The sequence below is a fragment of the Vicia villosa genome, linkage group LG5 (assembly GCF_029867415.1).
Source record: "Vicia villosa cultivar HV-30 ecotype Madison, WI linkage group LG5, Vvil1.0, whole genome shotgun sequence".
Taxonomy (NCBI): domain Eukaryota; kingdom Viridiplantae; phylum Streptophyta; class Magnoliopsida; order Fabales; family Fabaceae; genus Vicia; species Vicia villosa.
In genome coordinates this window covers 111,591,299-111,613,213 of record NC_081184.1, presented here as the reverse complement: position 1 = coordinate 111,613,213, position 21,915 = coordinate 111,591,299, and the positions used below count along the sequence as shown (strand labels likewise).

The 21,915-nt window shown below is 35.0% G+C and overlaps 2 non-coding genes across 2 annotated transcripts; both read left to right on the top strand.

Moving 5' to 3' along the window:
• The first annotated feature begins 3,668 nt into the window (after nucleotides 1-3,668).
• On the top strand, nucleotides 3,669-3,750 carry TRNAS-GCU (transfer RNA serine (anticodon GCU)). The gene has a single exon. It is a non-coding gene; the product is annotated as a tRNA-Ser (tRNA).
• Nucleotides 3,751-5,148: 1,398 nt separating this feature from the next.
• TRNAS-GCU (transfer RNA serine (anticodon GCU)) lies at nucleotides 5,149-5,230 on the top strand. Its single transcript has one exon. It is a non-coding gene; the product is annotated as a tRNA-Ser (tRNA).
• Nucleotides 5,231-21,915: the final 16,685 nt, after the last annotated feature.

Genomic DNA, 21,915 nt, shown 5'->3' with positions numbered 1-21,915 from the left:
ATTTCTGGTAAATTGATTCAGTTCTTCTTGCATAGCAATAATCCAATCTATATCTTGAAGAGCTTCATCAATTTAGTTTGGCTCAATTATGGAGACTAATCCAAATAGTGAATTTTTGTTGTTCTTGAGAAATGATCTAGTTTTGATGGGGTCATCTTTATTTCTAAGTATAACATCTTCTAGATGATATGAAGTGAGTCTTGAGGATATTTTGAGAGGAGGCTCTTCAGAAATTCTTAAGTTTTCCATAGTTGATGTGATTGGAGGCACTTCTGTAGCATCTCTAGCTTCTGAATCTTCATAATTTGTGAGTTGTACTTCCATATCTGCAAAATTTTCAGTTTGCTTTGGCTTTTGATGGCCAAGCTTATCATCAAATCTGATATTGGTTGATTCTTCAACAATCAAAGTTTTTGTATTGTATACTCTATAGCCTTTTGAGCGTTCAGAGTATCCCAGCAGGAAACATTTTTGTGCTTTAGAATCAAACTTGTTCAGATGTTCTTTGGTATTTGGAATATAACAAGTACATCCAAATGGATGAAAATAAGAAATGTTGGGTTTTCTATTCTTCCACAATTCATAAGGAGTCTTTTCAAGAATAGGTCTTATGGAGATCCTATTTTGAATATAGCATGTCGTGTTTATTGCTTCTGCCCAGAAATGTTTAGCCATATTGGTTTCATTGATCATGGTCCTGGCCATTTCTTGTAATGTTTTGTTCTTACGTTCTACAACTCCATTTTATTGAGGAGTTCTTGGACAGGAGAAATCATGGGAGATTCCATTATCTTTAAAGAACTTCTCAAAGAGACGGTTCTCAAATTCTCCTCCATGATCCCTTCTAACCTTTATGATTTTAAATTCTTTTTCATTTTGGACTTGTTTCCAGAAGTCAAAGAACACAGAATGTAACTCATCTTTGTGTTTTAAGAATTTTACCCATGTCCATCTACTGTAGTCATCAACAATAACCAATCCGTACTTCTTGCCTCTTATTGATGCAGTTTTCACTGAACCAAATAAATCAATATGCAGAAGTTCTAATGGTCTAGAGGAAGAAACAACATTTTTAGGTTTAAAAGAGGTTTTTAAAAACTTTCCCTTCTGACATGCTTCACAAAGAGCATCTGAGTTGAACTTTAGATTTGGGAGTCCTCTTACCAAATTGAGTTTGTTAAGTTAAGATAATCTCCTCAAGCTACCATGTCCCAATCTTCTGTGCCAAACCCATTGCTCATCGTTAACAGACAGAAGACAAGTTACTTTATGAGATTTAAGTTCAGAAAGATCAATCTCATAAATATTGTTCTTTCTCTTACCAGTAAAGAGGATTGATCCATCTTTCTGACTAATAGCCTTACAAGACTTTTGATTAAAGATTATGTCATAGCCGTTGTCACTTAACTGACTTATGGATAACAAGTTATGAGCTAATCCTTCTACCAGTAAAACATTAGTTATAGAGGGAGATTTACCGTTACTGATCGTTCCTGAACCAATAATCTTTCCTTTTTGGTTCCCTCCAAATCTAACGTCTCCGCCAGATTTAAGTTCCAAGCTTTAGAACATAGGATTTCTTCCAGTCATGTGACGCAAGCATCCAGAGTCTAGGTACCATGACTGGTGTTTCAACTTCACTGCTAAGGACATCTGCAACATAGATCATTTTCTCCTTAGGTATCCATATCTTTTTGGGTCCTTTGGTGTTAGAGTGCCGAAATTTCTGTTTGAACTTAGGTTTAGCATAAGAGTTATCAGAATAGGATGTATATTTTATGTCATGAGTGTGACCAAAATTAAATTGCGTGTGCAAGGGTTTATATGTAATGGTCATTTCATCAACAGGTTTAGGTTGATACGGTTCTTTTCCCTTAGGTGTCTCATAACCAATTCCTGTTCTATTATTTCTACTTACACCATATATCATAGAAGCCATCTTGCTTTTGTTTATACTTTTAGTAAGAAATCTTTGAAAACCAGAGTCATATTATTCCATAATATCTTTAGAACTTGAAACAATATCTGACTTAGAAATCTTTTGAGTTTTCAATTCCTCTATAAGTTTCAGATTATTTTCTTTAAGATCATCATTCTCTGCTTTAAGTTTCTATGTTTCAACTACAAGATTGTTTTTAAGTTTCTTGTAATTGATTCTTAATTTACTATGGTTTTCCAGAAGTTCTGACAAGCTTTCTGCAAGCTCATCTCTAGTGATTTCAAAAATACCTCGTCCATTTCTGAATCTGAGCCTGAGTCATCTTTTTTAGTAGCCATGAATGCTAGATTTGCATGTTCATCTTTAGAGTTAGATTCTTCATCAGAAGATTCTGAATCATCCCACGTGGCCATCAGACATTCCTTCTTTTCAAATCTTTTCTTCGGCCTTTCTCTTTGCATTTTGGGACATTCATTCTTGAAGTGTTCTGGTTCTTTGCATTCATAACATACAACACCTTGTTTGCTAGTCTTCTTGTATCCACACGATTCTCCTTTATAATCTGGTCTTCTGAAGTTTCTGAACTTCCTTTGCTTATGCTTCTAGAGTTGGTTGACTCTTTTGGAGAGCAGAGATAACTCATCTTCTTCTTCCGATCCGGATTCACTCGACCATTTTGAATGCTTCATACTTCTGGATTAGGGCCAGAGCTTTTGTCTCTTTGACTTGAGCATTACCTTCATGAGTCATTTTGAGTGACTCAAACATATCATGCGTTGTGTCTCTATTTGTGATTTTCTCGTATTCTGCATGTGAGATAGCACTTAGCATGATAGTTCTAGCTTTGTGATGACTTTTCTCGAAGTTTCGGGAGCCTCGTTGAGCCGATTAAAGAAATTGAATGTTATCTCCACGAGAGACGTCGATTGCTTCGAAACCAATAAGTGATGGTCGATGATGATAATCGCCCTCTTAAAGAATTTGCGGTTCCCTCGACTGAGGAACCACATTCTAGCATTGTTCGTCCTGCCATAGCAACATACAATTTTGAATTGAAACCCTCTCTACTGCACATGGTACAGTAGAACCAGTTCTTTGATTCCCCAACAAATGACCCAAATTTGAACCTTTCGATCTTTGTCAAATACTGCAACACTATGAAGTGCTATGGAGTGGACCCCGACTCAATTCTATTACCTATAACCTTGATTGGAGGAATCATAATTTTTTTAATCAATTATGTAAAGAAGGCAAGCGTTAACAATGGCCTCTAAAATACATCTTCATATACTCTTAAATATAAAATAATTATTATAAAATCTTAGAATTTGATTTCTGAAATACAATCTATAAAAAGAATTTATTATTTTATTTTTTAAAAATGATTTTCTATTTTAAAAATATTTAACAAACACATTTAGAGCACAAAAAAAAAAACAAGTTTAAAAATAGTGTTGTTTAAATTAAAAAAAAAAAAGTAGTGTTGTTTAAAGAATAAATAGTTTTCTAGTGATTTAAAATTAAAAAAGAAAAAGTTGTTTAAATTGGAGCGTGTAATTATTTATACAAGTTAGAAGTAGGATAAAGGTTAATATATGATTATGAAAATGTTAGTTTGTTATAGAACTAGTATGAGATAAAAACAGTAGGATATAGATTTGGGTTTTGTCAACATGTTAAGCAGTATTTATACTTCTAATAATTGGTTCACTAGATTGCATTCAACCGAGTCGCTTTGGCCGAGTGGTTAAGGCGTGTGCCTGCTAAGTACATGGGGTTTCCCCGCGAGAGTTCGAATCTCTCAGGCGACGATTTCCTTTTTAATTTATCGTTGTTTGTTTCTACGGTCTTCGTTCCAAATTCTCGCTTTAATCAATTCCGGCAGTTTTCTCATTCTCATGCTATCTAACAATCCATTCTGCAAACTTATTTTAAACATTGTTGAATAAATTAATACTACTATCTTATCTCTCTTTCCTAAATTATATTAGTTTTTTTATTTATTTCAAATCTCATTTTATTTTAATAAACTCTTTTTTATGTATAAATTGCCCTAATAATGAATTATTATTAAAAACAGTTTATGTATTTATAATTTTATGTTTTTTTTTTATTTTATAAATTAACTTTTTCTTTTTTATATGTATAAATTGCCCTAAACATAACAATAATGAGATTTTCTTTGTGATACAAATATAAAATTAACAAATATTATTACTTATATATTCTTCCCCTTCTTTGTCAAGAGATCACAGTAAACCCTTCTGACCGTTAAATTTCTCTTAACACTTAACTTAATTTTAAATTGTAATTTCTTAAGAGATTGGTCTTTAGTTTAATGTTTATTGCTAATATATTATGACTAAAAACTCTTGGTAATCGATAGCAATTTATGGTATTGTGATTAATGGCTAGGTCACTTTAGGTGTATCAAAAGTGTTTTGGACCGAGAAAGGGCCCAATACCGTATAGGCTCAATGGTTGTTCACTATATATAAACCGCAATGTGAGAATCAACTTCTCATTCCTATAAATTTCCATGATCATATCTCCTCCAATTCAAACCTCAACCACTTTGAATTTCATTCCAGAAGACTCTTCAAAATTCTCCAAATCAAGATCATCTTCAATCCTCACCGTAGACACGACCCGTTCAAGCAGGAAGAATCTCCACCACAATACTCTCTTAAATTAGCATCACTAAGTGAGGAACAAAAAATGTGACAGACCAATCATAGGGTTCTAAGACCATGAAAAGGTGAATAGAACTCGTAATGTTATACTTTTGTTGATCATTATTGCTCCCATCGCTAATTACTCTATCTCATGGATCCTCATAGACGATGAAAGTTCATGCAATCTGATGTACTTTAGAATCTTCACAAAGATGTGCTTGAGAAAGCAAGATCAGTGATTTTGCGAAGGCCAAAGCCTACTAGCATTCAATGATTCTTCTACTCGTCCATGTGGAAAGATATGCCTACCGGTATCCTTGGGATAAATAAGTAGCAAGAGAACTGTGAGTGTTTGTTTCTCTGTGATCCCATGTGAAAATGTCTACAACGACATTCTTTATCGATCGTTCCTAGTGAGTCTAGACGATGTAGCCTCCCTCGTCCACATCAATATGAAGTACTGCAACGTCTCTGGAATACTAGTTGCATTCAACGTCTCTGGAATAATTGGTTCACTAGATTGCATTCAACCGAGTCGCTTTGGCCGAGTGGTTAAGGCGTGTGCCTGCTAAGTACATGGGGTTTCCCCGCGAGAGTTCGAATCTCTCAGGCGACGATTTCCTTTTTAATTTATCATTGTTTGTTTCTACGGTCTTCGTTCCAAATTCTCGCTTCCGGCAATTATTCTACGTGTTTTCTCATGCTTCTGCAAACTTATTTTAAACATTGTTGAATAAATTAATATTGCTATCTTATCTCTCTTTCCTAAATTTTATTAGTTTTATTTCTTATTTATTTCAAATCTCATTTTGTTTTAATAAACTCTTTTTCATATATAAATTGCCCTAGACATAACAATAATGTATTATTATTATTAAAAATATTTATAATTTTATGTTTTATTTATTTATTTTATAAATCATCTTTCGTTTTTTTTTTAAAGATTTTTTTATATCACAATTCACCTTCCTCCTCTTTCGTTTTAAAGTCACTTGGTCAACCAATATAGTATTTAGTTAATGAACACATTGGACTAACTTATATATAAATCGCCCAACATCAATGCTTGTTCACTATATATAAATCGCAACGTGAGAATCGACTTCTCATTCCTATAAATTTCCATAATCATATCTCCTCCAATTCAAACCTCAACCACTTTGAATTTCATTCCAGAAGACTCTTCAAAATTCTCCAAATCAAGATCATCTTCAATCCTCACCGTAGACACGATCCGTTCAAGCACGAAGAATCTCCATCAAAATATTCTCTTAAATCAGCATCACTAAGTGAGAAGCAAAAAACGATCAACACATTCACTAGATGGCATCTGAAAGCCCATCTCAGGTAATGTTTTGATCCGCCAACGATATTTCTCAAGCCACATTCAATGCAATTTCCAACATCACTTCCGGTGGAGGTAAGTGCAAATTTTCAGGGCATCTAAATATTTAATCATCTTATACCTTCAGATTCCAACCGGTCCATTCAGGTTTAAGAAGATTGAATAGGGGCAACTGTTATACCCCAAAATTTGCCCGCATCTTTTTTCAAGGAGGAGACAACAGACCTCTGTCTAAAAATTTGGAGTTTTATATAATCTTGGATTTTATTTCATAAATATCCTGATTTTATGAATACTCAGTTTTTAGAATATTTTTATACGGTATTTTGGTTCGCTGTTGAATTCATTCTTACACAAACGCCAAGTACTGTTTATCACTTCAAACGCTGTTTATTTGAGATTTATTTTCAGATAAATAATACTGACGCAATTGGTACAGAATCAAATTTTGCAGGTGCAGAGTCCAGGGATTCAGACTGTACTGGTAATAATTAAATTATTATTTGGTTTTGTTCCCCACTAATTTTTGTACTATATTATTGTTTTCAAATCTCTTTCTTTCTTTTCAAATCTTTTTCTTTCAAATCAAACCCTAACTTTATTCTATACATCTTTCTTTTCAAACCCTACCATACACTTTCTTTCAAATCCTACTACCACTCAAACTTTCCTTTTTTGTATGGTACCATTTCATTCCCCAACGTCTCCATCCCTCTTTTCACTCTATAGATACCCCTCATTTTTTCCATAAAATCTCACATCAAATTTCACTCATCTCCCAAATTTCTATTATACTATCTCATAATTATTTTCTCTTCTTCCCCGGCAAAAATGGCAAAGTGGGTGGATACGTTTTTTCTTGCTGTCATCATTGTTTTTGTGGTGATCATGTCCTTTTTCTGTCTACATAGTCCTGAAAAATGCGGACCTGGGATGCTTGCACTCCCGTACATCTATATATTGTTGTTTATAGCATGGGTTTTTAATCGTCATACTTAAAGTTTGTTGTATCTTTCGCTTTCAAATAACGTACCGTTCATTATATTTGTCGTACTGTTCGCTATATTTTTATGTAATATTTGTACTGTCAGTATTAAATATTGTACTATCTGTTGTACCGTCGTTTAATTATCGAGATAATATTATGTGTGTTTATTGCTAGTTAAATATTTATTTCTGTGCATTAAATCCTTTTCAATTTTATTATCGGTAATTTCGTTCGCGTACAATATATTTTATTTATTTATTATGTTTGTGTTTTTCTAACAACTCATGTAAATAATTCTTCACCATTAACACAACAAAAGCAAAAAGAAAAAAATTAACTTTTACTGTTAAAGTTTTCACTTTAACTGTTACGTTAATGCCCGGACAGCCAGTTAACAGTCAAACCCGCTGACAGCACGATTCTCCGTGTTTGTACCATCAGTCAAGTCAATCTTTTGCATTTCAAAATTCCAAGATTTTTGTTCTAGAAGTCTTCTGATAATCACATGATCAGCAGAGACTCAACACTGCACAAAAATCAGGTACGCTTAACTGTCTCCTACACAAACAGTCCCTAACTAGGGTTTTTGTTTTTTTCAGGAGAACAAGTTTTTTGAGACCTCAAATGGATTTCATGGATCTCCATATGTCTCAAAGTACCACCAGACAAATTTTCAAACTTCGATTCGCTCGGACGCACAGTCAACAGCTCAAACAGTCAACAGACGACCAGTTTGACCGAAAAGTCAACAGACAGTCAAAAAATGAAATTTTTTGTTAACATCCATATTTTGTCAAAATATTTATCATTTGATCAATGGTTGATCATAATTCATCAAGAAAAGTTCATAAATCGACAAAACTCTAAGTTTCAAAATTAGGGTTTTCTCCTAAAAAGTCAACTGAAACAAGCCAAAACATTACAAGTCCTTTTTAAGGTCAACAAAAAGCAGTTTTTTGTCAAAGCCCATAACATCAAGATAACTTCTCCAAATGCAAAAAAGCTTCCAAAGTAACTTGTAGAGGACATCTTGAGGTTTCTAAAAAGTACAAGAACTCCTTCATATGATCAAAATTGAGGGAATTATGCCTTGTTGAAGTTGGTCATTTTTTGGGAAAATGCATGAAACCAACATTGATCAAATTTGTTTTTTTTTCAAAAAGGCCCAAGCATTTGTGATCCAAACATGTTCCTAATAATGTCTAAGGCCTCCCACGACCAACATTAGGTCCATGACATTTTTATTTCTTTTTTAATTTAATTTTACTTCATTTAAAGTTAAATTAAAAAAGAAATGATCCAAGATAATGATCCAATGCTTTGTCTTTAGCATGAGTCACCAAGTTTGATCCAAATTCTGAAGCATAGAGGTACAGAAGACCTATGGCAAAAGGGTTGAAGAAAATTGAAGCCATGGCCAAAATTTTCAAAGCTTTTATTCATAAAAAATTCAAAATTTCAAAGGCACTCAAGTATGGAAGAAAAGCATGGTTGCTTAAGTTCTAAGCACTCAATCTTGCCTATATAATAGCTTGAGTCCATCAGCATCAAGGACACACGAATTCTGAACCAGAAACATACTTGTATCACACTTGAAAATTTCAAAGAAATTTAAAATTCGAATTTTGAGTTTAAGCTAGATTCAAGTGCAAATAATCATCCAAACACAATCCTCAAGTAATTCTGAAACTATTCCAATCATTTCCAGCAATCAAAACACCTTGAACCAAGCACTAAAAGCCCACGGTTTGTTCAAACAAAAACCTACAAAAATATAATCGTACATGCATATTTAACACGATGTAATCATATATTTGAGTTTGGTTTGTTGTTCTGATCGTTTCTGGATAGTTAATTTAGGTTTGGTCACGTATTCACGAAGTTACCATTTTAGGGTTCTTGAGCTCTATTTTGGAGTTTTTCGTTTAAGGCAAAATTAGACCAAACTAAGGCCATGGTCGTGATCAGTGGAACATTTGCAATAGAACCATGACCTCGCGCCAAATTTCTTTTGCGTCTAACCCCTATTCGTGTTGCACAGGTGTGAAAGATTAGAGCTTTTTACAGCTCCCTGCAAATGAGCGGTGTAATAAGTGTTTCTGAGGAAGAAGATGAGACGTGGCTCCCTCCCATTGGCCAGAGGGCGCGCGCGTTTTATTATTTTTAAAATTTTGATTATGTGTTTTGCAACGTACGTACGTGGCATACTCCCTCGCTCTGGTCACCATCAGATCAATCTGATCCCTTCATCCAACGCACACGCTTTGCTTGTCCATACCATGGACACACCAGCCAACCACACCTGATCAAATATTTTATATTTTATATCTTATTTAATTTTCTTTTGCAAAACTATTTAAAAATATTTTTAAAAATCAGAAAAATATGCAAAAAACACTTTTAGGGTGATAAAATATTGTATTAATTTTTGACACAAAAATATTTTATTTTTCTTAATAATTAAAATATTTTGTTTAATTAATTAGATAATACTTATATATTTATCTTTTAATTATTTCTAACCTATCAAAAAAATCAGAAAAAATATTTTCTTTTTATTAAATTAAGTTTATATATTATAAACTAATTTTGTACATAATTAGAATATTTTTATCTTTAAATTTAATTTATGTGTATAATTACTTGTATAATTATATATTAATTAACTTAATAATCTCCAAAGCAATTTCAAAAATCACAAAAAATTTAATTTTATTTTAAAATTAATTAACAAACAATTTGGACATATTTTAGACTTAACTTTTTAGGTTTAAATTTTATTTCTAATTCTTAACCTTTTAATTAAATTAAGTATGCATTAATTTTAATTAAAATCAACCATCCAAAAATCCAAAAATATTTTCCCTTTATCTTATTGCAATTTAAATTCATAGATAAGTGTATAGGTTGTCAAATTCATGTAAATAGCGTAGTTTACATTTCTCGCACAATCGATGTAATAGCGTAGATTTACTTTCCGCATTTTACATTCACGCACTTTAATTCCTGTACATATAAAACTGCGTGTATGACAAGAATAAAATTGAAGCGCTAGATCACTAATCTCAAAGATAACATATCTGAAAATAAATCACAATCACACTTGCACCTCTTAGGGTAATCCCTCTGTTACTCTTTTCAAAATCAATTCTACAGTTTCAAATACAATTCAAATTTTTCTTCTGTATCCAGTCAAGGAAAATTTTCTAAAGAAATAGGAAAGAACCTTATAAACTTAGGGTATACCTCCTAATTGCTTGCTCAATCAAAAACAACAAAAGTTCTCACATATCACTGTTTTTCCAAAACGAATTTTCAAAAGACTACACTTTGTATATATCCAAACAAGGATCATTACGAAGTTAAAAATCTTCTTTTAAACCATCAAAACATCTTTCGAAAGATAAATACTTTGTATACATCCGCACAAGGATCATTAGAAAGTTAACTCTTTACAAAATATTTAAAACCACATACAAGCATTTCAAGCAAAACAAACGATTCAAACAAGTGAGCTAAGCAATTAAGAGCCCATGGATAACCATGGATACAAAGGATGCTAACACCTTCCCTTTGTATAACCTACCCCCGAACCCAAAATCTCTTTAAGGTCTTTTTCTGTTTCTTTTATAAACCTTTCCTTAATTGGATAAAATAAAAGTCGGTGGCGACTCTCTGATTTTCACAACTCAAAAATAAAAGAAGAGTCAGTTCGCATCCCACAAAAAACCGAGGCGACATCATCCTTACATTTTTCCCTATAAACTCCACCAATACTATCCCTGCCCATAACCGGAGAGTGTCTATACTTTTATCAAGCTGTGTACTAGGAAACCATCAATGTCGTTCTCGTAAGACTCCCTAACGGCTACCAAGTCCCATCTATTTCATCTTCAAAGCCTTGTCCGTACCAGAGACGCGATATCAAAAGATAGAGAAAGCGACTCTAGCTTTAGTGATGACATCAAGGAATCTACAATGCTACTTCCTACCCCATGCCATAATTGGACGGATGACGAAGTGATCCATTGAGATGTCTTAAATTTGATGTTTCATACAAGTCTAGAAATTCTCTAAAGATACAATTTACAGACTTCATAGCACAAATGAACTTAGGTGCACTATAGCCAAATTATACATAAGTATTATCTATAGATGGGTCATCCAACAACCATAGAAGTGGAATCATTATGGAGGATAAATATAGCTTGATAACGAAGTATCCATGTGTTTCGAGTTTTCTACCAACAACAATCAAGTTGAGCATGATGTGGTTATTGTTGGTCTCACGTTGGTCGTTGAAATGGGGTCCGAAAGCATTAGGTTGATGGTGGGTTCCCAACTTGTGGTCTCACAAGTCAGGGGAGAAGCCCCAACTTGGCCATGGATAAGTTAACAAAGTTTAATACATATGAGATATTGCATGTCCTATGAGAGCATAACACCTAGGAAGACATCATGTCAAAGCTATTCAGTACCGGATCATCTAGAGTAAACCATTATTTCATACAAGAAACTTTGAGAATCCCCAGCAGAGAAAATCAAGGAACCATGGTGATAGTAATAAACGACACTGCACGACCATCTTGGATTTTGCCTACTCCGACCTACATTAAGCAAGGAGTGTTACTTTGTGACTAAACTAATGCCGCCCTTGTAAAAATAAGAGACAATTCATACTCCTTTATAGAAGGAATTTTGCACCAAAGAGGATAATCAATAACCCTATTGAAGTTATTAGAAGGAGAAGAGGCCGCCAACGCTTTCGCTGAAGTGCATTAAAGAATAGTTGGGTAACATTTAGGTCCTCGAGCTATGTGTAACACCATAAAACCCTAACTCTTAATTTAAATAATTAAAATAATCATTTTAAAATGCTACTTAAACATATAAGCATACTTTTCCAATAGTTTTAAAATCGCAGCGGAACTCAAAATTAACATGACATTAAAAAAGGTTTCTATTGAAATGCTTAATGAAAATAATAAAATTAAAACATCAACTCAAAAAAATCAAATATCCCATTCTCCAATGTTACAGATCAGAGAAAAATCCATCTAATAGCAAAAAAACATTAGATAATGAAGAGAGCTTCAAATTCGTCTTCCAACTCATAGTGGCACTTACTCCTCCTGATTATCTGTACAACATTGTACAAAGGCACAGAAAACAAACATGAAATGGGTGAGAATAAATTTATAGAAGTTAATGGTGTATTAAAGAACAAGCATAACATATATTGACATAACTCAATCATGCACATCAATACTCATCCACAAATAATTACAATATAAATGTGAGATTCTATGAAATCCTCCTCCAAATACATGTGGTACCAAAAGTTTGGATGTTCGAGTTTTACTACAAAATTATTCACGTCTCCAGTTTCTCTCTGAACAATGAGACCGTAACTGGTTCTATCTAAATACTGGACTTCACTAGACCAAAGTCCTACATATCTCTGATATACACGAATGCATGAACACGACAATAACATTCACACTAAAAAATCAACAACAATTATTATTCAATATCATAATCATCAACAACAATATTCCTATCTCGTACTCAAAACAGGGTTCTGTTGAACCACCTTAAAACAAGGTTCTCTCTGAACTAACTCAAAATAAGATTCTCTCTGAACCATAAAGTTGCCAACGTAAGGCCAACATGATAGTTCTCTCTGAACAATTCAACTCGTACTAAAAAAAGTTTCACTCTCAAACCACAACTCAATAATATAATTACGACTCAATAATTATATTAACAATCAATGACAGAGTAAAATTATATTATTACTCAGCAACTTAATTTACTTACACAACACTTAATTTACTCACTAACTCATAAAAATACTCAAAACATATCAATAGAATAATTTTTATTTCTTTTATACTCGCAACTCGTCAAAAAGGTGACAATCTTTGTCTTTAACTCAACAGAGTTCCCAAAAAGAACTCCTAACAACTCTTAAACAATCTTTACAACTTCAAAACTACTCTAAATTCCTCTAAAGTACCATAAAATATTCAATTGACAACTCTTGCACGATTGATATAAACTCTCAAATAATTATATTGGCTGGAGGTCTCGCTCAAGCAATAATTTAACTCAAAAAACTCTAATGCAACAAATCTGACTCTTAGACTCATCAAAAGGGTAACAAAAAAGTCACCGAACTCAAAATTTCTCAAAAATTCATTGGACTCAAAATTTCCCAAAAACTCAACGAGCTAGATAGCCGAATTGAAAAATAATTAAAAAATCAAACAGAGTCAGAATCAAGCAAATAAATATGTTTCGGAAAGTTTAGAAAGTCTATTTTAAGTTTATGATTTTTATTTCAAGACTTAATACCCCCAATAAGTTCAGTTAAATCAAACAACAAGAACCGACACTCGCATCAGGCAGAATGTTTCGTCCGACTTCAAAATAGCACAAAAACTATTGACTTATGATAAAATTATGAAACTCTCCATCCTAAAAGATCATTAAACCTTATTTCTAACAAAACTGGCCTCATCTTAAACGCACTCACGGAACTCAAGTTACGCGTGAAACATGATGACCAATGCAGAACTGAAATCGACTACGCCTCTAGTATAAAACCATAGAACTGCTACTTTTGTAGCATTTATAAGCCCAATTATTCCAGAACTCAAGTTAGCTTTCTAACGCAACTAACGAGGCCTTAATCAGATTTACAGAACTCAAGTTATGCATCAAACAAGCCGACCACTCCCCTTTTATGGCTACCTGCGATTTTTCTGAGTTTCTCTAATATTTCTCCTTTTTGGAATTTTCTGACTTTTGAGATTTTGTTGTCTTAGGCTTATTATATGTTTCTCTCGTGAAAAATAGGTCATTTAGGATAAAATTTGGGACTTTAGAATTTTCTAACTCAATCTTATTATATGTTTCTCTCCTGAAAAATAGGTCATTTAGGATTTTTGTCCTTAGCCTAACTCGGTCATAATAGCTCTAAATCGACAACAACATCACATACAACTCATAAAATTTTATTGACAAAAATCATCTAAGGGCACAACGAAAAATTCACAATAACAGTTTAGCAATATCAAATAATATAAATGTTCGATTTGTGCAGAATAGGTGGCGCCGTCTCCATGGATTGGGCCAATGCTTCTTGGGTCGTTTTATACCTATGAGTGGATTGGGCCAAATGGAACAATTGGACTAGTCCAGAACAGGTGGAGCCGTCTGTGAGAATTGAACCCACGACCACGTGGTCGTGGGTTCGATTCCCAAAGATGGAGCCACTGTTCGGTTTGTGCAGAACAAGTGGCCAGCAACAAACGGCTTGATCTTCGGTGATGGTTGAGAAAAAAGGGGTTGTACCTGCAAGATACTCCGATGCCAAAGTAATAGAGATAACAAAGGTACAATAGAAAGTATGAAGATTTTTGGGCAAAGTTTGGATTACCTTGCCCTTTAGAGGTAGAGGGCTATTTATAGCGTTCTCTTCGGTGTGGATTGGGTCACGCTATATTTGTGGGCCTAGGCCTAATTCCATGGCCCAAAATATAGGAAACCATTGACTAGGTCTTGGCTAGATGAGCAGAAGGAACTAACCGTTAGCGGGGATGAATGCCCAGCGTGCTCAGATAACCCTTAGCTGTGGGAGACCCACTAATTAGCCGTGCCCGGTCAAAGGGGAGATTTCCTCCTGCTGGCTCCATGGATTGGACCAATGCTTCTTGGGTTATTTTATACCTATGAGTGGATTGGGCCAATTAGAACAATTGGGCTCGTCCAAAACAGGTGGCGCCGTCTATGAGAATCAAACCCATGACCATGTGGTCGTGGGTTCGATTCCCACAGATGGCACCACTGTTTGGTTTGTACAGAACATGTGGCCCACAACGAACGGCTTGATCTTCGGTGATGATTGAGAAAAAAAGGGTTTGTACCTGCAAGATACTCTGATGCCAAAGTAAGAGAGAGAACAAAGGTACAATAGAAAGTATGAAGTTTTTTGGGCAAAATTTGGATTACCTTGCCCTCTAGAGGTAGAGGGCTATTTATAGTGTTCTCTTTGGTGTGGATTGGGTCACACTATATTTGTGGGCCTGGGCATAACTCTAGGAGCATAAATATAGGAAATCATTGACTAGGTCTTTGCTACCCGAGCAGAAGGAACTAGCCATTGGCGGGGACGAATTCCAGTGTGCTCGAATACCCCTTAGCTGTGGGAGACCCTCTGATTAGTCGTGCCCGGTCGAAGGGGAAATTTGCTCCTGCTGGTTCCATGGATTGGGCCAATGCTTCTTGGGTCGTTTATACCTATGAGTGGATTGGGTCAATTGGAACAATTGGGTTAGTCCAGAACAATAAACATATTCAAAACAATTCAATTCAATGTAATATAATTAAATTATGAAGTAAAAAGGATTTTTGGGATAAACCCTTTGGCCATAAATCCCACGATCAACACAAAACACAAAAAGAATAGGGAAGAAGAAGACAGGAGAGTTAGGACCCTCGTCATCCAACCGCTTGAACACCAACATGTAAAGAATTTCCACTACCTCGAAAGTGACAATCATTAAGTTTTCTTGCCGCTGGGATTCTGCCTCACTCTCCTTCCTAGATCTCTCCCCTTAGGTTTTCTGCCGCTTCCTCTTTTTTCCAATTCACGATCTGTCTCTTTTCCCAATTTTCAAAATTTTCATGTAAACTCTCAGTCCACTCACGTTAACTATATAAGTAAACCTAAAAGTTCTAAATTGTTCTCACACTCCTCTCACTCACACCCGCTATAATATTTGATTTTAATTAAAATAACACTTTTATTTTATTAAATAAGAATTTCACTAATAATTATTTAAATAAAAACTAAATTATAATTTAAATAATTAAATAATAATATTATATTTATATGCCTAATTCCTCTAATTATTTTTAAATAATTAAAATATTTAATTATTTCTAATAACTTAAATAATTCTATTTATTTCACTCTCAAATACTTTTTTATTTGTATCATTAACTAAATTACCAAAATATCCCTAATTCTCCTCAATATCCCTAATTCTATTTATTCTCTTAACACCATCTTCTGGTGTAAGCTTCTCAAGCTTCTTTGTAGGACATCGATTCAACAAGTGCGTGGCTGTAGAGACCGCTTCTCCCCATAGTTCCTTCGGTAGATTTTTACCACTTAACATGCTTCAAATCATGTTCATAATTGAGTGATTTTTTCTCTTGACAATACCATTTTGCTGTGGCGTATAGGGTGGTACAACCTCACGCACTATACCCTCATCATCACAATACTTCTCAAACGCAACCGAGGTATACTCACCTCCATCATCCATTTTGAGAATCTTCAACTTGTGACCACATTGCCTCTCTGCCATGGACTTAAACCTCTTGAATACATCAAACACCTCATCCTTTCTCTTGATGATATAAGTCCACAACTTCCTACTAAAATCGTCAATGAACGTGACAAAATATCTATTGCCACCGAATGTGCCTACTTGCATTGGCCCACAAACGTCAGAGGGCATCACCTCAAGATGTGATTTAGTCCTATGACCCGCATCCATGATAAAGCTCCATTTGTGTTGCTTTCCCTTCACACATTCTTCACACAACTCAGTTGGAATGTTAATATGTGGCTGCCCGGTAACCATACCATCTTGTTGCAACGCTTTGAGATCACGAAAATTCAAGTGACCGGGACGATAGTACCATAACCACTCCTCTCTACTTGCAGTTGTAGCTAAGCACCTATGCTCCAATACTTTCAGCTCAACTTTGAAAGTCCTATTGGAAGCCATAGGAGCCTTTAGGATCAACACACCACTATCATCGACAACTCGCAAGATCTTATCTTCCAAACGTATATTGTAACCTTTCTCAAGTAATTGGACAATACTCAAAAGATTAAATTTAATACTCGGAATATATAGCACACCTTTGATCATAGAATGTCTACCATTCTTCTTTCCGATCAACACATCACCGACACCTTCCGCCATGAGAATGGAATCGTCTACAAACTTCACCTTATTTTTTGCCACTTGATTGATTTGCACAAACCAATATTTCCTCCCCTTCACATGCGTTGAAAAATCGGAGTCCAAATACCACTCGTCGCTGCCTTGGGTTCCATCTCGAACTGAAATCATCACATTTTGTTCCGAGCCCAAGTATGCCCTATTTTCTGCACTACTGCAGCTGCTGTCCCGTGACTTGCAGCTGTTGTCCAGCACCTCTGTCATGCCTCCAAACTCCTCGATAATCATCATTAAGAGTGTGGCTTCATCATCCACCTCTTGCCTTGCAACCTTGGCTTCACCCCCCTTAGATTCCTACTGTTTAGCACCACACTTTGCTTGGAAATGCCCAAGTTTCTTACATTTCCAGCATTGTATTTTGCTCATACCTCTCGATTTTCCACCTTTCGCGTTGCTCCGATCACCATTACCATTGGAGTTGCTGCTCACACCCTTTTGTCCCTTCGAATTTTGAAAATCATTACCACCTTGCTTCCCTTTCGAAGGCCATTTTCCTTTTGAACCTTTACTCTTTTCATTAAAACGAGCTTGCAAAGCTATCTCCGCCTTTGCCTTATCACTTCCTCTCTTGTCCATTCTTTGTTCATGTGCCTCAAAGAACTTTGAAGCTCATCCTTGCTCAATGACGCAAGATCCTTCAACTCTTCAATAGCCACTACAATGTTGTCGAATCTTGACGTTAAAAAACGTAAGATTTTTTACACAACATTCTGCTCTAGAATAGTTTCTCCACACGACTTAATTTGATTCACCAAACGCGTAATGCATATCACATAATTGTTGATTGTTTCCTTCTCTTCCATTTGCGTTAACTCGAATTGCCTCTTGTGAGCTTGTAACCTCAAAACCTTCGCCTTCGCAGCCCCAACATATGCTTTCTCCAGAATTACCCAAGCTTGCCTCGCGGACTCGCAATCATCGACCTTTTCGAAGTTATCACCATCGAAACAAGAGTGTATCAAGAAGAGAGCTTTGTAATCTTTCATCTTCTCTTCCTTGAAGGTGGCTTGATGTGCAGCTGTGGGTTCAGCCCCAAGTGGTGTGACACCATTGTTGATGATATCGAGAATTTCTTGATATCCAAACAAGACTTTCATTTGCTTCGACCACTTATCATAATTCTTCGAATCAAGAATCAGTAAATTGGTAGGGATTCGATCATTGGTACTCATTGTTGCAGCGGAATCAGATCATAACCAGTGCTCTTGATGCCAAATGTTAGAACATACAAATTAAATTAAGGTTTATCAATGGAGAAAATGAACAATTGAAGAAGATGAAAATTAAAGAAGTTGAAAGAGAGAATAAGAGAAAGAGAGTAATTGAGGGTGAGTGGACAAATTGGCATTAACAAAACATAGGAGTAGTGAGCCCCTTATATACTACAAGTTACAAAATGATTGGAACTAACAAAACAGCCAAAACAGAAAATCAAATACAGCTCAGCTTCAATGTAACCGGTTACGGAAAATAGCGTAACCGGTTAAGCTACTATTGTTGCACCCCAAAATTTGCCCACATATTTATTTCTAACTGGCCTAGGTCTTGCATTCATCTACATCATTCCACTATGTGGTCACCTAACACTTTGCATTCATTCTTCAAATAAACATCTGAAGCATGGGATCTAGAGTTTCACAATGTTCTGAGTTTTATATTGCATTGATAAACAAAGATTTTCAGTTATCATGGGTCAAGGTGTTCTGTATGCTAGGGATTGTCAGATAAATCTTAAAGGTTGGGCCTTATGATCATCAGAGATTTTTGTTAAGAAATTGGGTTTATTCATCATTTGAGTGGTGTTATTCATTGGGCTTCATGGATTAACTATCATTCATTATATGAGCTTGATTCATTTAGTCACTCGGGTATCCATTCATTCATTGTGGATTTTTATGCTAGAATTTGATATGAAACATAGTGGAATTTATGGATCATTTCGAGGTGAAGGACGTTTGTTACTATTAGTCAAAATCAACCATAAAAGAAGTACATAAAGTGGGAAAATGTTTGAAAACTCAAATGGTGGATCAAATATAGGATGGAAGGAAACGAAGTGTTATCTCATTCTACTTCCAAAAAGCCCTACACTTCATGGCCAAACCCAGTTACATGTTATCATCCTATCACGACATCAATACCACTAAACACCATGGGGATTACCATTCAATTCACCATCCAACCAATGTTCCGAAGCAGAACTGGAAATTCACATACACTTCATTATATTTCCTAAATCATTCCATACAAAAACCAAAACTCATTCAAGATTACAAATATTCAAGGGTCTCCATTCAATTACATCAAAACCATATCCGTTACAAAAAAAGCAAAACTACAAAAATTATACAAACCATTTCTTCACCCAAATAGTCCAGATTAAATGTTCATTACAAAACTTCAACAAAAAAAAGAGAACATAAACTAATCCCTAAACCTATTCCCGACTCTATTACTTCAAGCTTCCTTCACTTTGGAAAGTGATAAGCGCCGGCATTCTTCTGCTGCCCATGGTACTTACGAGCATGCATCCACCACTTGATTATATTGTTGCTTCTGATGGAGGAATGGCATCAATACTACCTGCTGCATATACTGCATCTAGACATAATTCCTCAGCACTACCAACAATATCCTTGCATAATACATATACCACACGTCATTAGTTCACCATTCAGCCATAAGTAAACCTGCATTCAAACCTTCACAACAAAGAGGCCAAACAACACTGCACATTAAACTCAGCATTAACACATATTCTTTCTCAAAAAAAACTAACTCAATCTCAGCCCTCTATCCATATAACTGAACTTCTCCTAACACTATAACAGAAACAGTTACAAACTAACTATAACTAACTCAGTTTTCACCCCTAACTAACTTTCTAACAGTTAGTGACAGAACTTCTAACAACCTTTAAACAAAAAATCAGGTTCTCAGAGTTATAACAGGATCAGAATCATAACTGCCTCATAACTAATTTCCTATCAACCATCATAACAAACTCTAACAGAAAATTAACCACCAAACAAAATCAGTTACAACCTTCCTAACAGAATTCTAACTGAATCAAAACAGAAATATCAAAGTCAGAACTAACCTTTAGGTTCAAGCTTCTTCACTTCTATATAACAGCTTCATCATCACAGCTTCAAGGGGACCATTCACCATCCACCACCATTCATCTTCTTCACAGAATCTCCATCCATTTCACCTTCATCATCATCTTCAGCGTCATCTCTACACTTTTCCCTCCACCATTTCCATCTTCATCTTCATTATTCTTTGGCTTCCTTTCTTCACTCCATCTTGCTTTTCAACCATCTTCTTCCTCTCCATTCTTCAATCTTCTCCACCCAATCACCACTCCTTCATCATATCTTCATCTCCATCATCAATCATTACCCCCATCACTTTCTGCAAATCACCAAATCATCATCACCGAATAACCTTCATTCTACTTCTTCAAAAAACCTGAAACTGAATCGAAATTGAAGCAATCATCACTCAAAAACAACAACATTCAATTTCATACGCAACAGCGGCTCCGAACGATTCGCGCAGAGAAAAGAAGGAAATGAAAAAGAATAATCTGAAAACATAGAGAAGGCTTCACCTTGAAGTCGATCCTCTCTTCAATCTTCATCACAATTCGGTTCTTTAATCAATCGTAACATCATAACCGCCAATCCGTGAGTCTCCAATTGAGAATTCCCTATCGATCTTCAAAGCCATTGAATCGCTCTTCATCTTCGCGTCACTGACGCATCTGCAAAGGCAACACGAATTGGAGGGAAGAGGAGATCGGAACTTGAATCAGAGCAAAGGCAAGAGGCGGATGCGATTGTGTAATTCACGGTGGTGTTTGGTTTCGGCGGCGACGGAGGGAAGAGTATCGAGGCCGCCGCTGTGTCTTGTTCGCGAGAGGAGAAGGAGAATGCAAAAGGTCACAAAGAGGTAAACCCTAATCCCCTTTTCAATTGTTATTTTTCTTTTTTTAATATTTTTTTATTTTAGTTTAATTCAATTAATTCCCTTTCAGTTGAATAACGTAATCTGATATAATTGGTGCTGGATCAAGAAAAACAAACTCCATGGGCCAATAAACGCTATTCGCACACTCCCTTAGGCCCATGCTTTCTCAACAACAGAAAATCTGTGAACTAAAAAAATAAATCACCATTGGGCCAGTTCTGGATGGCCCTGCGCCCAGTTTACTGATTGCACCATCATCTTTAGTTTTCACCCCCCTGATCACATATCTTTCTTGTTAGAATATAGGTATTGACATAGTTTTTTGGTTATTAAATTTCTTTTGATAAAACATGTAAGATCATAATTTTCTCATTAGATTTTTAGGTAATAACAATAGTTAGAATCATAATTTTTGTTTGATTTTTAGGTATTAAAAAATGACATAGAAAACAATAAAATTGTTAGTTTTAGGATTAATAGATTTTCTTAACATACTTAGGCTTGAATTAGAAATACCCCTTGACAAAAAAATCATAAAAATAGTAGTGTTTTTTAGACTAATTTTTTGTACTAATTTTTGAATGACTTCTTGTATTTCTTTTGTACCATTTCCATATTATTTTCGTATAAATGCTGTGTGATTTTGTTGCTTGATTTTAGCCATATTTTTGGCCCATGTTGTTAATACCATTTGTATGCTCCTCTTAGAATATATCCCATTAGTATGTTAACATTAGATGTAGATTTAGACTTGTAAATGACAATTAGATTAGAAAATAGGTTAGTCTCCTTTGTTCATTTTTTTTTCTTCTTCAACTCTAAAATACTTAATAAAAAAACCTGACAAAGATCATACTGTGACTTTTCTGATGTGTAGTGAGAAGGAAATGATTGGGGCGTAGGCCCCGATGTACGTTCTTTCTCACATAGTAGAAAAGAAATGATTG